The following is a 16,458-nucleotide window of genomic DNA, read 5'->3' as shown; positions in this document are numbered from 1 at the left end:
TATATATATAAATATAATTGATACAAAAGTGATCATTTAAATAATTAAATAACCACGGACCTTCATTAATTAACCCAATAAGGTTTCATACAAGCCCAAGACCACATCTTTTGGTCCAACTTTCCTTAAGCCCAATCCAATTAATTTAAATAAATAAGATAATTAATTAAATACAGAAATTAAAATAACTAATTACATGAAGCACATAAACAAACAAGAATTTACAACTAAATCATATAATACCAATAAAATCAACACACCAATAATTCAATCAATAATCAACCACACAAACAATCAATCATCATACATAATCACGAAATATAACTTAATTAAAATAAGATAATTAATCTAACACTCAATAAAATAAAATAAATCATTGAAAAATAAAATAAAATAATTAATCCTAATTAATAAATCTTTTAAAATTATCGGGGTATTACATGAAATGAGTTGGGTGTTAGCCCCACCTAATAGCTTAAACTTTGTTTAAACTTTTTGGTCGGATTGCAAAGCACCCGCACATAAGTCCACAGATGTTTAGGGTTACGTGTGTGCAAGTAAATCCACCTTTGTCCCCACCAATTCCACAACCAAGTAAACCCTAATCAATTCAGACTTCTGAGAATGGCGTCATTTAAAATTGGCCCTTCACTGGTTAATTGAAGATGTTGAGATGGATTAGATAGTCTTTAACCTCTAAAGATTATTTGCACAAAGTGTTTAGTCGTGAGAACTGATTGAACTATTTTGAAGTATCAAGTTTAGTTGTAGTTTATTAAATGATATAATGTGGTTTGTAAGAGATTGTGAATATTTAGAATTTATGAGTCCCAAAATCGAGTTTTTGGAATTGATCACTTGATCAAGCAATACTCTTATTTTTATTAAATTCTAGAAATATTAAATTCTAGAAAGAATAAAAAAAGAATAAAAGATTCTGGTGCGAAATAAGGAGTTATCAATTTCTTATATCATAATAATGGGAATGTGCATCATGTCTCTTTGTAAAGCTACTGAATATTGTGTTGACAACTTAAATTTTAAGATCAGTTTTGAAATAATTAAGAGTCTTCATCTTAACTATCACTGAATCTTTGAATAGAGATTTCATTATTTTATTAACTCATTTGCATTCCTAATATTTCTTTTCCCTCTCTTTCTCAAAAGTTGTGTTTATGAAATCATAAATTTTTCAATGATCCATTTCGCATAGGTTTTGGACTTCGAAGTCTTCCCATAACAAAACTATGGGCCAAATGATACCTTCAAAAATAATTTACAAAACTATGGGCCAAATGATACCTTCAAAAATAATTTGAATCATATATTGGACAGAGGCCGCTCGAACGCAAACCCTCACTATCACAAATCATGATGTAGGCTCCACCACTTGGGTAAACCTTAGGCAGGCAACCCTCCCAAGTGCAATGGAGAACACCAACCTAGACCATAGGCCTTTTTGATCACCCATTGATCCCATCCAGATAAGTATGAATCTGTTCCCCTTCCATGCTTTATATAGACATTCCACTGTTGTCTCCATTTTGTTCGTTTCTGATGTGGGATCATAAAATGCATTTCACAACCCCAACCCCAGCTTCAAAATTTTTTTACCATTAACATCAAAGGCCTCGCTTGCTTGCTTCTCTCTCTGTATTGCTGCTCTGGTTATGAGTAGCAAATGGTTTCAGCTAATACTCCCTTACTTAATCCCCTTCTTTCTGGTGATTATTACCACGAGATGCCATAATAAATATTTAAAAAGAAAGATGAAAAAATAGTTAGACAAGAGCTGCTTAGGCCAATGGATTGATAAATCCTTCGTACAAATTCCCACTTAGACGAGAGCTCAAAATTAATCCTTGGTTACACAAAATTATAAAAATGATAATCCAAGGTTTAGTACTCTTTCTTTTTAATTAAATTATAGGAGAAATAAAAGAATAAAAGATTATTGTGCTAAATAAGATGTTGTATAAGGAGCCATGTATTCATACTGTTCGACTTTTAGTCCGCATCTTATATCCCACCCTTTTGCCTACCAAATCCACAACCAAGACAAACCCTAATCAATCACTTTTTTTAATGTCACACCCTTGATGGTGAAATATCAATTGCTTGTAGTGATTTGCATGAAAGTAGGATACTCTAAATTCGGGGTCAAAAGAGTTTTATGAAACGTTTTTGGTTGAAAAAAATATGAATGAAAAGATCCAACTGATTAAATTGGATCCATGAATTTAAGAAATGGTGAGAATTCTTGATCTCTCTCAATTCAAATCCTGATTTGAATTGATGTGAAGTGTGGGATGCAAAATTTGAATTGATGTGAAGTGTGGGATGCAAATCTATGAAGTTCGATTGATCACAAAAATGTGAGATCCATCTTTGTGAGATCGATCTGAGATAAGTTCGATCGACGGTTAGGGAGCGTATATGCATACGGTTAGGGTGAGAGTTTGGTGCAACAATTTGAAACAAAATAAATATTTTATATTTGAAAGGTTTGAGTGTATTTTATTGACTTTCAAAACTTAAAAAACAAAATCATAAAAAAGTATAGACAATAACAAAAACTACGGGCCCAAAAACACACTTTGGGCCAAGCAAAAACTTTGGATGATACACTGGGCAGGGGCCGCGCGAACGCAGGCTCCCATTATCACAAATTATGACGTAGGTTCCACTACTTGAGTAGACCTTAGGTGGGCACCCCTCGTAAGTGCAATGGAGGTCACCAACCTAGTCCATGGGCCTTTTTGATCACCCATTGACCCCGTCCAGGTAAGTATGTTGTACAATTAGCTTTCAACTTATTATATAGAAGTTCCACAGAGTCTTGCTTTTGTAAGTTTCCGATGTGGGATCATCATCAAATGCATTTCACAACTTTCACTAATAACATCAAAGCCTCATTAAAAAAAAACAAGGATAGGTGGAGAGACTCAATGGATAGGGATGGCAATTTGCCCCGCGGGGACGGGTACTCGCTCCATTTATAGCGGTTTTAGGAGACCACTTAGCTTATTTAGGTGAGGATGGTTTTTATTAATGAAAATCAGCACGGGTTTGGGGCGGGGGCGGGGGCGGGGGCGGGGGCAGGGGGAGGTCACCCTGCCCGTTTAAGTAGGTAAATTTTTTAAATTACCCTCATTTTATTAGTATGTATAGTTAGTTTTAGAAACCTTATGTAACATTCACTCATTTTTTCAGCCCGTTCTAGAGAGTGGTAAAGCCCTACAAACTATAAACGCATACCATTGAATTTTATGTTAAATTATTGATTCTCCATTTTTTATGAATTTTTTCAATAGTAATATAATTGTATTTGAGGGAAAAAAATAAAAAAATAAAAAAATAAAAAATGAGAAGAAATTTTAGAACTAAACGGGGCAGGGTGGGTGTCTGTGAGGGTGAAAAAGTAAAACGGGGGCTAGGATGGGGGTGGAAAGGCCCCCCGTTTAGACGGTTTTGGGCGGGGTGGGATTTTTAAACGGTTGCGGGAGCGGGGGAGGGTACACCCACCCAAAACCATCCCCGTTGCCATCCCTATCAATGGTTCCTGTTCTAACACGTAGAGTTGATTAAGTTGTGTTGTTAGAAGAATCTTTTCTCATTGGAACTTCAGAAAGGATGAAGGATAAAACTATATACATACGTATACGTACTGAAATATTATATCAAATGATTATTGACGACACGAATCTTTATTTTTTTATATGAAAAATTAAAGAATTGTTGTGAATCGATTTCAAATTGAAGAGAAAATCAGATATTCATTTATCAAATCATTCACTCCGTAGTTTGATATATCTTTTGAAGAATTGATTAATCGAACTAGAATAAAGATAGATTCCCATTCTACATGTCAATACCGACAACAATGAAATTTATAGTAAGAGGAAAATCCATCTGATTGCTTCTTTGGTCTCAGCTGAATACTCCAATACAAATTCCCACTAATTCCACAACCATGTACACGTTAATCAATACGGACTTTATAAAAATGATAATCATGGAGGTAAAACAAGGTTGGTTATTTTTTTGGGTAAGAAACATACACACATAATTCACACATTACTTTTCCCATTTAAAAACTTGAACCCTCATTATTTAGTTTGCAAAGTAGATGAAATATCAATTGTTAGTAAAGTTCTTAATAAGTAAAATAAGTACCAAAACAAGAACAAGTGAACCAAGTCTAACTTCAGGGAAAAAAAAAAAAAAAAAAACAAAGTCTAACTTGAGGAATTGAGATCCTCTATGCTATGATGTACCATAACCGAGCTCGTAACTCAATACAATTTGATAAAACTAACACATTTTGAGTGTGATTTGGACAACACCATGTCATATGGTCCCAGTTGAACGGAATCACATTTTTTTTTTTTTTTTCTTCAGGCTACAAAAAAAACGTAGACCAAAAACTAGAGATCAACTACAATGGCTTGGATCAACCCAGGAGGCTAAACAACCCACTGAAGATCACTACACTTCGACTTGAGAGCCCATTTGCCAAAGAAGTGAACAACTCTGTTGCAAATTCTAAGAGTCCAAAGAAGCTTCCAAGAGTACAGATGATGAATCATACAAGCAACATCCTTTACAATAATAGAGGAAAATCCATCTACCGAATGGAGCTGCATAATGTGCTGATTATCACCTTCAATATCAACATTTGTGTGGCTCCACGAAGATAGAAGTTTAAGACTTTCCCTTAAAGTGAGAGCTTCTGCTGCTGCAGGCGATCCCACATTCTCAAAAAAAAAAAGAAAAGAAAGGCGCAGCGAACAGGTCTCCTTTTGTCATCCTTGAGAATGGTGCCACCCCCTGCGAGATGGGAGATGGAATTGAAAGCGGCATCAATGTTTAGCTTTAATCTACCCAATATAAGGGCTTGCCAAGAAGATGGTCGGGGATACGAGAAAGATTGGGGGACTGTGAATGGAAGCATCTTGATGGTGAACTGCCCAAAACTCATGGAAGTTGAATAAAGCTCGATCAATGATGTCATGGGGAGACCATTTCTTGCTAGTGAAGTGCCAATCATTTCTCCCTTTCTATAACTGCCACATGATAAACAAGACAAGACCTAGACAATTTTCCAAGGCCTGATGATCATGCCATAAGTTCAGAAGATATAACCAGTTGTGTTACCATGAACAAGAACCAGAGTCTGGAAAAGTCAACCTGAGAGGACTGCTTTTCCATGCCACTTGGGCAATGGGGCATTTGTAAAGTATATGAGAAATTGTCTCTTCTTCCATCCCACAGACACGACAAATCGCATCGGAAACAATCTCTTTGGACGGGGGGTTCTTCAAAACTGGAAGTCACTTCCAACAACACTGCCATATGAAGAACTTGATCTTTTCTTTGGTTCTGATTTTCCAAATGTCCTTCCATGCGTCATTAAATGCATAAGTGGTAATATTACTAGGATTAGAGAAAGATACTTGTGATCTTTTTAAAAATTTTAAAGCCAAAAAATAGGCGCTTCGGACACAAAATTATGACAAATGACAAAATGCGATATCCAAAATAAAAAAGCCAAAGAGACCTTTGATGATTGGAGAATAAAGCAATCGGGACTCTGTCTTTAACTTTTCCTTTTTACCAAACACTCTGATTTTGCACTTTAGGACCAAACTCTATCATACATTTATCTTTTCATTCAACTCATATTTTTATATTTACAAGACGAGCACTCTTCCTTAAAAACTCCCACAACAAAAACAGAAAAGACAATCCTATCCAACTTTAAGATACTACAATATTATAATCCGAAAATATCACGGCGCAAGTTAGTTCCCACGGCGTTCCCTACGCTATATACCTCGTGGAGTAAGTAGGAACTGGGCAGTCCACCATGGGCGCACAATAGACTCTGGGGTGATCACTCTCCAATCCATAGTCCATCATCGGACGGTACTCCAACTCTACATCATGATCATGCACGAAATCAGGGATCTCGATCTCGTTCTTCCTCACGTGGTCCCACAGAAACTCCAACCTGGTCACGTATTTGAGCTTCCCGTACAACCTGTAAACATTTACGTAACACCCTCCACCGCGTGAATAACGTGAGCCACTGGTCACTCACGCCAGCCTTCAAGTGAAAAACGTGAAATACGATCTACGATCCAATGTTTTTGCTCCAATCAAGCTAGTGGACTACACTGATTATCTTAAAATTCAATATTAAAAGAAAAAAAAAATGTTAAAATTTAAACTAATTTTATGTTTGGTATCACAATTATATCCCCAAAGGGGGAGCTTAGCCCCGTCCCCATAAAATCAGGGATTAGATGGGCCGGAAGTCGAGTATAATTCTCTGTATAAATAGGAGAAAGGCGACTAAGGGAAATATATGAAAAATAGTGGTAAAAGACTGTTACATTGTATTCTTGTATACAAGACTCGAGAGGCCTAGTCTAAGCAATAACAAGTGTCTTAGTACAATTCTTGAGTGTAATTGGTGTGAGTTTGCTCTGTTCTTGTCTTTTTTTTTTATTTAAAAAATTTAACTTGTTTCCCAGTTTAAGTTGGAGATAGATATATTGCTCACAGGGGTGGGAGTAACCATTGATGCACACCAACAGTCCTCAACCTCTTCAATGGAATCCATATGTTTTATCATGTTTGTCTCTGTGATTCCTACTACCTCTCCTTCTCTCTCTCCCCACAATTGATACATTTAAATTCTTCATATGTTTTTGGATGTAAAACAAAAAAGAAGTCATTTAATTTACAAAACACCCAAAACGTGTATACTTTCTGTTAGCTTTCAATTTTGTGATGGCCATGGCAGGAGACAGCCGCCGTAACAATCAGTAAAGGACATGACGATCACCAGCCGGGTGAAGTGTCATGCAAATTGTTAGCTTTGTTGTATATCAACTGATTGATGCCTTCCTCATAAGGAGGCGGTCGGCTTTCAAATCTGTAAATATGATTGGTTAATGCAGAAACTTGTAAGTTGTTTAATTGCTTCAAGCTTTCAACTTGTGTTCTCCTCTACTCCCTGGTTGCTTTAAGTAAGGATATTGTGTTGTTTAAGAATGATACAACTGGTATTGTGCTCAGTAGTTTCTTCTTTTTTTTAGAGAATGACCATGTTTGAACCTTGGTTTGGACCAAGCCTGACCTGAACTTGTGCCCTTCTACCGAAAATTGCACCTCTAGATAGAATTTGATTGTTGTCCTTATGGTCTTGAAGTCAGGTGTTACTCCCCTTCTGCCCTCGGAAAGGTGTAATATTCAGAGCCTCCTTGTAGAAGCATTGATTGATTCTGGGAAGGGTCATAGAAAGGAAAGAGCTACCTTCCATTGTGTGGCCTACATAATGAGACCCAAAACTTTGAAAAGTGTGTGCTCCTCGCTCTACAACTCTAGTACATGAATTTTATCAAAAAAAAAAAAAAACTCTAGTACATGAAGCTGAAATTGGGTTGAAGATAAAGTTAAGCTTATGCAACCAGGCCAAAAACTAGCCAACTTAGCTCCTTGAAGTTTAGCACTAGTGAAAGCAAATGAAAAAGAAACTACAAATAGTGGAGGATTTATGGTCCAACTTAAAAGGCCATATTGTTCGATGGTAGAAACTTGGGATTAGATCTATCCAGAGTCTTTTCCTTGCAACATCTCATGTAGGTGAGACCAACCTTAGATAATGGTCTTATCTAAATTAGAAGGCATGTAACCTTTCCAAAACTTTGAAAAGAGAAAATGGAGAAAGAAAAGAAAATTTAAAGACATGAGGGGACCGATATCTTCGCCTATGTTACATGGACGCTTCAAAAGTTGGTAGAGTGTCCACGTTCGACACACATTGCTCGGACATTAGTATGGAATACGTGTCTGACATTTTTGGTTGGATATGCACTTTAAAAACATGTCCAATGATTCAGTTTTATTATATTACTGCTTTGAAATGAGTGAAATGACAATAATGAAAACTGTGTTACATAAACATAATTCAGTTTTATGCTTAGTTGTGTTCATGTCTCTCTTTGTTTGGAGATTTGGCACGTCCGACACACGGATGCATACCTGAATCCGACATACATACTCGAGTTAATGTAAAGATAGATTTACGCAACCCAAAATATTGCATTCCAGACCCCTTTCACATAGAGCCTTACAAGTGTAACTATGTAAGAGAAATGTTTATGGATATTGTAAGGAAGTTTATTGGTCAAAGGGGGCGGATATTTCTATTTTTCCCACTTTTTTTATTTCTAAAATCACAAGGAGTATTTGAGAAATAAGTTAGAACTTGTAGGTTAATCAGGTTTTTTCCCTTTATTTTCTAAATTTTGCCATGCGAGCTTAGATACATTTGTGGTTGACTTGAAGTTAGTTTGGATTTATTTTTAAAGCTTGGCTTGAAAATTTCACTTTTTTTTAATGAACAAGTGTATATTGTATCATGGCAATGGGAATGTGCATCATGTCTTGAACTGAACTTTATAAGGTACTAAATATTCTGAGTGTATACAACTTAAATTTAGACTAAGATATCTTGTTCATTTTAACTATCACTAAATCTTTGAATGGAAATTCATTATTTTTATTAACTCATTTGTATTCTTAATATTTCTTCTCTCTCTCACACACACAGATTATGAGTTCCTTTAGATGTGTTTATGAAATTATAATTTTTTTCAATGATCAATAGGAATCATTAAGAACAATTTCCCAAACTAAATTGAGGAGGCCCCGGATGACATGGGCCAGATCCGACTCGCAAACATAGCATTCAGTCCGTACAGCTGGGCCAGCCCATAGAAGGACACTGCCATATGGGCCGAACGAGAGTAAGCCCATCAAAGGTGACCAAGGCTTACGAAGGAATAGGCCCAGATCCAGCAATTAGTAAATATCTTGTAAATATCTTGTAAATATCTTGTAAATATCTATAAATAGGAGATGGAATGAAATGGAGAGGGATCTTTTGGGTTGAGGTGTAAGAATTCTAGAGAGAGAAAGAGGAGAAGAAATTTCTTGCATCTTCAATTGGCGCCGTCTGTGGGAAAGGCATGGAAGTTTGGTTGATCAATGAGGAATATCGAATGGATTCAAACCAGTTCGGTTGATCGAGACTTGATCTTTGGGATTTGAATCCAGAGCTGAGCGATTGTGACCTGCTCTGGAGGAATTATAATTCTTGAAGCTTTGGAGTGACTTCAGATCTACGAGTTGTTCGATTGTGGCAGGGTCTGACGGATTTAGAGTTCAGACAATTCAGATCTCGTAAACAGTGAGCATAATTCGGAGAATTAGAAGCCAGATCTAAAAAATTCCTACTCACGAAGCTCAGATCTACTCGCGAGCTTGAGATTAATGCCTTTACTCCGTTCGGGAATAATGATAGGTGAAAGCTCCAATCCGATGGAGGCTGTCCAGCAAACAAAGCTTGAAGAGTTGATGAACTTGATTGAAGCTCTCAGAAAAGAAAATGCAGAATTGAAAGCTGGACTGCAACATCGGCAAATACCTGCAGTTTCGCATCCACCTCCGGTCGGAGAAGGAGGTGTTCAATCCAATATCGCGCATCAAGGCGATCAGAACGAGAACAATCAGTCAGCTCACCACCGTGATGAAAGGATGATGGACAATTTGCCGCCAAATGTTCGTCGAGTTGAAGATCACGAAGGATCGACTCACGTTGATCCGCAGCGGGAAAGGTTTGACCAAGAGGAAGTGATGGAGGTTGATCGCCGTCGAGTAGCGTCGCCTTGGCAAAGAGAGTTCATAGAGGAACGGTCGTTCGATCCGTCTTACCGGCCCTCCATGGTTACTGTCACTCATCACGGTTCGGAGGGCAGAACCGTAACTCACAGAGCTACTGCTGGACTCCAGAGAGAGAATGAAGCTCTCCGATCCGCAGCTCGGACGGTGGATTCACCATTCACCGACGAGATCTTGAATGCGCCGCATCCAAGGAAGTTTGCTATGCCAGTCTTTATTCTGTTTGACGGAACGACCGATCCGATCGATCATGTGTATCATATCCAGTTGAAAATGGCCTTGAATACGGAAAACGACTCTTTAATGTGCAAATGTTTCCCTACAAGCCTGGCCGGACCGGCGCTCAGCTGGTTCAAAAACTTGCCTAGGAGCTCCATTGGTAGTTTCAGGGACCTGTGCGATCGGTTCATAAGCCAGTACTATGGGAACAAACGCCCGCCGAAGGACATCTCGAGCCTATTCACGATGCGGCAGCACAAGGATGAACGTCTCCAGGCCTTTCTTACCAGGTTTAATCTCACTAAGAGTATGGTGATCGAATGCCACCCTTCTACGGCAGTTCAAGCCTTCAAGTTAGCCATGACACGCGGAACTCCATTTCACACCAGTCTGGTAGTGAACACGCCGACTACTATGGATGAACTCAATGAGAGAGCCGATGGCTTTGTGCGCCTAGAAGAAGAGGAGGCAGCTAATGCTCGGACAACGTCGCTTGTGTCGACCGAGGAAAAGTCCAAGGCCAAGATCAGGCAGAAGCAGGCTCAGCCGCAACGTCAGACCACTTGGAAGGCCGAAAAAAGGTCCAGGGAGGAAGAGTTGATTACTCCGCTGAAGGTCACTCTGGCGAGGCTGTATCAGGAGAACAAAGACAAGTTTCATCCACCACTGCCAATTAGGCAACCCCTCGAACAGAGGGATCAAACTAAACATTGTGCTTTTCATTCTGATTTCGGTCATCAGACTAACGAATGCAGGAACCTGAGGAGGCAAGTGGAGATGTTGATAGCTAGAGGGGAGTTTGCGAGTTATGTTCAAGGTTCGGCGATGGAGCAGAATCGACCGGTGGAACAAATAAAAAGGAGCCATAAACAAAGCTCCCACAATTCGCAACCGGTTCGTATAATCAATGCTATCCATGGTCGACCCGAGCCTAGTGAAGAGTCAGATGAGCTGCTCCGGGTGCGCCTGCGGCAGGCGCAGATGAAGAAAAGGGTCGGCAATGTGACTACTCTACACCAGCAGAGCCCGTCAATGCAGATAAAGTTCGACTGGACAGACCTGCAGCGTGTTTAACTGCCTCATGACGACCCGTTGGTAGTCAGTTTGACAGTGGCAGATTGCTTGGTGCGCAGAGTTCTGATCGATCCTGGGAGCAGTGCGAATGTCATGCCGAGGGACACATTTGACAGGCTCGACATTAAACCAGAGAGGCTCAAGCCCACCGGAAATCCCTTACTAGGATTCGATGGGAAGAGGGTGGAACCCGTCGGGATAGTGGAAGTGGAAGTTCAAGCTGCAGAACGAGCTCTTATGGAAACTTTTGTGGTTGTGGAAATTCACCCCTCGTATAATCTCCTGATGGGAAGAAGATGGATTCACAGAGTCCGAGGTGTACCCTCAACTCTGCATCAGGTCATGAGGTGCCTCGGGCCCGATGGAGATAAAGTAATAGACATTCGGGGGGATCAGGTCGCAGCCAAAGAGTGTTATTCCGTCACACTAAAGCATGCTGGGAAAGGAAAGGCGCCCGTCCGTTCGACAAGCCCCAGATAGCAATTACAGGAACCTCCGCTCGAGCAGAATGGGGTGGAGGAGTCAGTCGACTTGACCGAGGAGCCCCTTCTGGATGTGCAGATCGATCAGTCCAGGCCAGAACGAACTACCAGAGTAGGTATAAGACTGACCAGAGAAGAGCAGCAAGAGCTAGTGGATTTCTTGTCCCACAATGTCGACGTATTTGCATGGAGTCACCTAGACATGCCTGGAATTAGTCCTTCCGTATCCTGTCATTCCCTGAATGTCAATCCTAATTTCAAACCAGTGAAACAGAAGCAGCGAAGATTTGCTCCAGAACGTAATCAGATCATAGCGGAAGAAGTCGATAGGCTGCTTGATGCGGGATTTATCAGAGAAGTGCACTACCCTGAGTGGTTGTCCAACGTCGTTGTGGTGCAGAAGAAAAATGGGAAATGGCGAGTATGCATTGATTTCACCAATTTGAACAAAGCCTGTCCGAAGGACAGCTTCCCGTTGCCTAAGATTGATCAAATGGTGGATGCCACCACTGGGTATGAGCGTTTAACCTTTCTGGACGCATATTCAGGTTATAATCAGATTCCTATGGACCCCGCAGATGAAGAAAAAACTTCTTTTGTCACCGAGCGAGGAACATACTGCTACAAAGTTATGCCTTTCGGGCTCAAGAATGCGGGAGCAACCTATCAACGACTTGTTAGCAAAGTTTTTAAGAATCAAATGGGTAAGATTGTCGAAGCCTATATTGATGATATGGTGGTAAAGAGTAGGAAAAAGGATGATCATCTGAAGCATCTGCAAGAGGTATTTGATGTACTAAAGCGATATGGGATGAGGCTCAACCCGACCAAGTGCTCGTTCGGTGTGAGTTCCGGGCAGTTTCTGGGACACGTGGTCAACCGCAGGGGCATCGAAGTTAGCCCCGCTCAAGCAGAGGCTTTGATTAAGAATGCCGAGCCAAAGACGATCAGAGAGGTGCAAGCCCTAACAGGACGAATAGCTGCATTAAGTCGATTTATTTCAAAATTGTCAGATCACTGCAAACCATTCTTTGACACGATTCGGAGCCATGGAAGGCAGGTCTGGGGGGATGAGCAACGACAGGCATTGACTCATTTGAAGCAATATATGCAGAATCCACCAGTCCTGTTAGCCCCAGAACCGGAAGAAAAGTTATTTCTATATCTTGGAGTATCTGGTGTCGCGACGAGTGCCGTTCTGATTCGTTGCAAGGAAGGGGTGCAATACCCGGTATTTTATGTAAGCAAAACACTGATGGAGGCAGAAAAAAGATACTCAAAGGCTGAACGGGTGGTACTTGCACTTGTAAATGCAAAAAGAAAGTTGAGGCATTATTTCGAATCCCACCCCATAGCTGTTCTAACAACTTTCCCAATCAGAACGCTTATGCACAAGCCAGAGCTCTCGGGCAGAATGACAAAGTGGGCCATAGAGTTGAGTTCATTCGACATAACGTATGAGCCGAGAACAGCTGTTAAAGGGCAAGCGGTAGCCGATTTCCTACTAGAATGTGACGCCGAAGATACGGAAGAGGACCTTAGAAGCGGCTCTTGGAAACTTTTTGTGGATGGCTCCTCTAACCAGATGGGGGCTGGGATTGGGATCAAACTGCAAACCCCAGAGGGTACTTCCTTGAGCCAAGCACTCAGACTTGAGTTCCGAGCCACCAATAATGAAGCGGAATACGAGGCGTTGCTAAATGGATTAAAGTTGGCCAGAGAGCTACAGATCAAAAGTTTGACAGTGTATAGTGACTCGCAGCTGATTGTTCGGCAGGTAAATGGTGAGTACGCGACCAAGGATGACACGATGGGGGCATATCGCTCTGCCGTTCTGCATAGAGCCAAGGACTTTGCAAAGATTGAATTCATACAGTTGCCGAGGGAACAGAATGCAGATGCAGACCGTTTAGCATGCAGTGCTTCGAGTTGCGGTGAAACATTGGCGAGGGTGATTCCAGTAGGAATAGTGACCCAGCCATCTATTTTCGAAGAACCGTTGGACTCTGACCCTTGGCAAGTCAACGTCATACCGTATGAACCGAGTTGGATTGACCCAATCATTACCTATATTCGGGATGGCGTTTTGCCTATGCAAAGGGATGAAGCTAGGAGACTCAAAAAGAATGCTGCCAAGTACGCCATCGTGCGGAACCAGCTATACAGAAGGTCCTATTCTGGCCCGTACTTGAAATGTGTCACCCCCGCGGAGTCGCAGCAGGTATTGCGAGCTATTCATGAGGGTGTGTGTGGCAATCATTCTGGCGGGCGATCGTTAGCGCATAAAGCAATGACACAAGGGTATTTCTGGCCAAACATGTCAAAAGATGCGGAGGAGTTCTCTCGAAGGTGCGATAAATGCCAACGATATGGACCATTGATCCACCAACCACCTGAGGAATTGCACGTAATGGCCTCGCCGTGGCCTTTCGCGCAATGGGGGATGGATGTGGTCGGTCCTCTGCCAACTGCAAGAGCTCAGAACAAGTATGTGTTACTGGCCACGGATTATTTCACTAAATGGGTGGAGGCAGAACCGTATCCTAGCGTGACTCAGACTCAGGTGAGACGATTTATTTGGAACAACATTATCTGCCGTTTCGGTGTTCCCAGATCAGTAGTCATGGACAATGGCACAAACCTCGACAGCAGGCAAGTAAGAAAGCTGCTGGAGGAGTATGGAATCAACCAGAAGTTGGCTGCAGTAAGTCATCCTCAGGCCAACGGACAAGCAAAAATCACAAACAGAACCATTTTCGCCTGCATTAAGAAGAAGCTGGAAGATCATAAGGGGAAGTGGTTGGATGAACTCCTGAACTTTCTATGGGCTTACAGAACCACCCCAAGGCGGCCGACTGGGGAGAGCCCGTTCGCAATGGCATATGGTACCGAAGCAGTTATACCGGTTGAGCATTTAGTCCCCACTATCAGAAGCTTAGCATGGAGTCGGGATCAGAACGACAAGATGTTAAGATTGAACCTCGACATGATAGACGAAAGGAGAGACGCAGCGGCTATAAGGCTAGCATCGTATCAGCAAGTGCTGGCGAATAGTCACAACAAGAGAGTAAAACACAGGGATTTTGCCCCTGGCGATCTGGTTCTGAAAAGAAAGGTGGGGATGGTCAAAAAAATGATGCCACCCTGGGAAGGCCCATACAGAATTGCAGAAGTCATTGGCAAGGGGGCATATACGTTGGAAACCATGGCGGGAAGGTTGGTCAGCAAGCCCTGGAACGCCACGTCTCTGAAGAGGTACTACCAATAAAAGCTAAGTTCTGGCTTTAATTGGATGTTATTTGTTGTCAATCAAATACGTATGAATGAGCAAGTTACTGGAATTTACAAAAAAGAATTTTCTTTTCCAACGGTCTACTATAAAAATTTAAAGCCAAGTGGCAAGTGGCATTCTAGCCGAGCGCCAGGCACTTAAGCAAGATAAGTGGCAGCTGGCACTATAAGCCGAACGCCAGACACTTGCTAAAAATTTAAAGCCAAGTGGCAAGTGGCATTCTAGCCGAGCGCCAGGCACTTAAGCAAGATAAGTGGCAGCTGGCACTATAAGCCGAACGCCAGACACTTGCTAAAAATTTAAAGCCAAGTGGCAAGTGGCATTCTAGCCGAGCGCCAGGCACTTAAGCAAGATAAGTGGCAGCTGGCACTATAAGCCGAACGCCAGACACTTGCTAAAAATTTAAAGCCAAGTGGCAAGTGGCATTCTAGCCGAGCGCCAGGCACTTAAGCAAGATAAGTGGCAGCTGGCACTATAAGCCGAACGCCAGACACTTGCTAAAAATTTAAAGCCAAGTGGCAAGTGGCATTCTAGCCGAGCGCCAGGCACTTAAGCAAGATAAGTGGCAGCTGGCACTATAAGCCGAACGCCAGACACTTGCTAAAAATTTAAAGCCAAGTGGCAAGTGGCATTCTAGCCGAGCGCCAGGCACTTAAGCAAGATAAGTGGCAGCTGGCACTATAAGCCGAACGCCAGACACTTGCTAAAAATTTAAAGCCAAGTGGCAAGTGGCATTCTAGCCGAACGCCAGGCACTTGAGCAAGATAAGTGGCAGCTGGCACTATAAGCCGAACGCCAGACACTTGCTAAAAGCTTAAAGCCAAGTGGCAAGTGGCATCCTAGCCGAGCGCCAGGCACTTGCCGTAAACAAACACACGGCAAAGCTAATATAAAAGAAAAAAAGAGAAAAGATATGTATGTACTGAAGATAAGTTGAATAGAGCACAACACATAGGGAAAAAGAGTTCTGTCATTTCATTAATATTGAACATTGAGTTTACAAAAGAGAGATGTCCATCATTACAAGAAGATATGAAATAGAAGAATTCGAAGGAGCCCTAGCTAGACGCCTCAGTACCAACAGCATCCTGGTCGTGCCGACTCGCCTCCTCGGCCCCATCAGCCGCCTCACCTTCATGAGGTGGGGAATCAAGGTGAATGACTGAATCGTTCGGCTGGGGCTCAGCGTCAGCAGTGGCTACAGAAGGAACCACGGTTGACGATTGGGGAGCGGTCAGTGGCAGAGCGGTAGGAGGAGCTGTGATGATCCTTGAGGATGCGATGTCCTGGCACTCATCAAATATACGCTCCGCTTCGGTAGGTTCTGGGTCGACATAGACCCCCAGAGGTTCGATCCCCAGATCCTTGTCTACCTCATCCGGAGTGGAGCTGGTCTGTCCCTCATCCGGAACCCGGTCGGCGAAACCTTCCCGAAATCCTTGAGCATACCTAAGAGCACCGACCCTTGAGAACCGGGCGTGAAGGGCCAGCATCCCACCACCCACTCTGCTGATCGCGTCGATCAGAGCGGTACGCTCGTCCAGAGCTCTTCTTTCAAAGGCCATCCGAGCAGATTGTTCATCAGCTAGAAGGCGCTGGAGTTCTGCCTTCTCTTCTCTAATTGATTCCCGCTCGGTC

The 16,458-nt window shown here is 41.9% G+C and overlaps 2 non-coding genes across 2 annotated transcripts; both read right to left on the bottom strand.

The window, feature by feature from the left end:
* Nucleotides 1-1,331: 1,331 nt before the first annotated feature.
* On the bottom strand, nt 1,332-1,492 carry LOC132280680 (U1 spliceosomal RNA). Its single transcript, XR_009471680.1, has one exon. It is a non-coding gene; the product is annotated as a U1 spliceosomal RNA (small nuclear RNA).
* Nucleotides 1,493-2,632: 1,140 nt separating this feature from the next.
* LOC132280681 (U1 spliceosomal RNA) lies at nt 2,633-2,792 on the bottom strand. The gene has a single exon (XR_009471681.1). It is a non-coding gene; the product is annotated as a U1 spliceosomal RNA (small nuclear RNA).
* Between the last annotated feature and the right edge of the window lie 13,666 nt (nt 2,793-16,458).

The sequence above is a fragment of the Cornus florida genome, unplaced genomic scaffold, assembly GCF_030987335.1.
Source record: "Cornus florida cultivar Cherokee Brave unplaced genomic scaffold, ASM3098733v1 CherokeeBrave_3.0.0_Hap2_Chr10, whole genome shotgun sequence".
Classification (NCBI taxonomy): Eukaryota; Viridiplantae; Streptophyta; class Magnoliopsida; order Cornales; family Cornaceae; genus Cornus; species Cornus florida.
The sequence above is the reverse complement of the archived record's forward strand: the minus strand, read 5'-3'. Positions and strand labels throughout refer to the sequence as shown.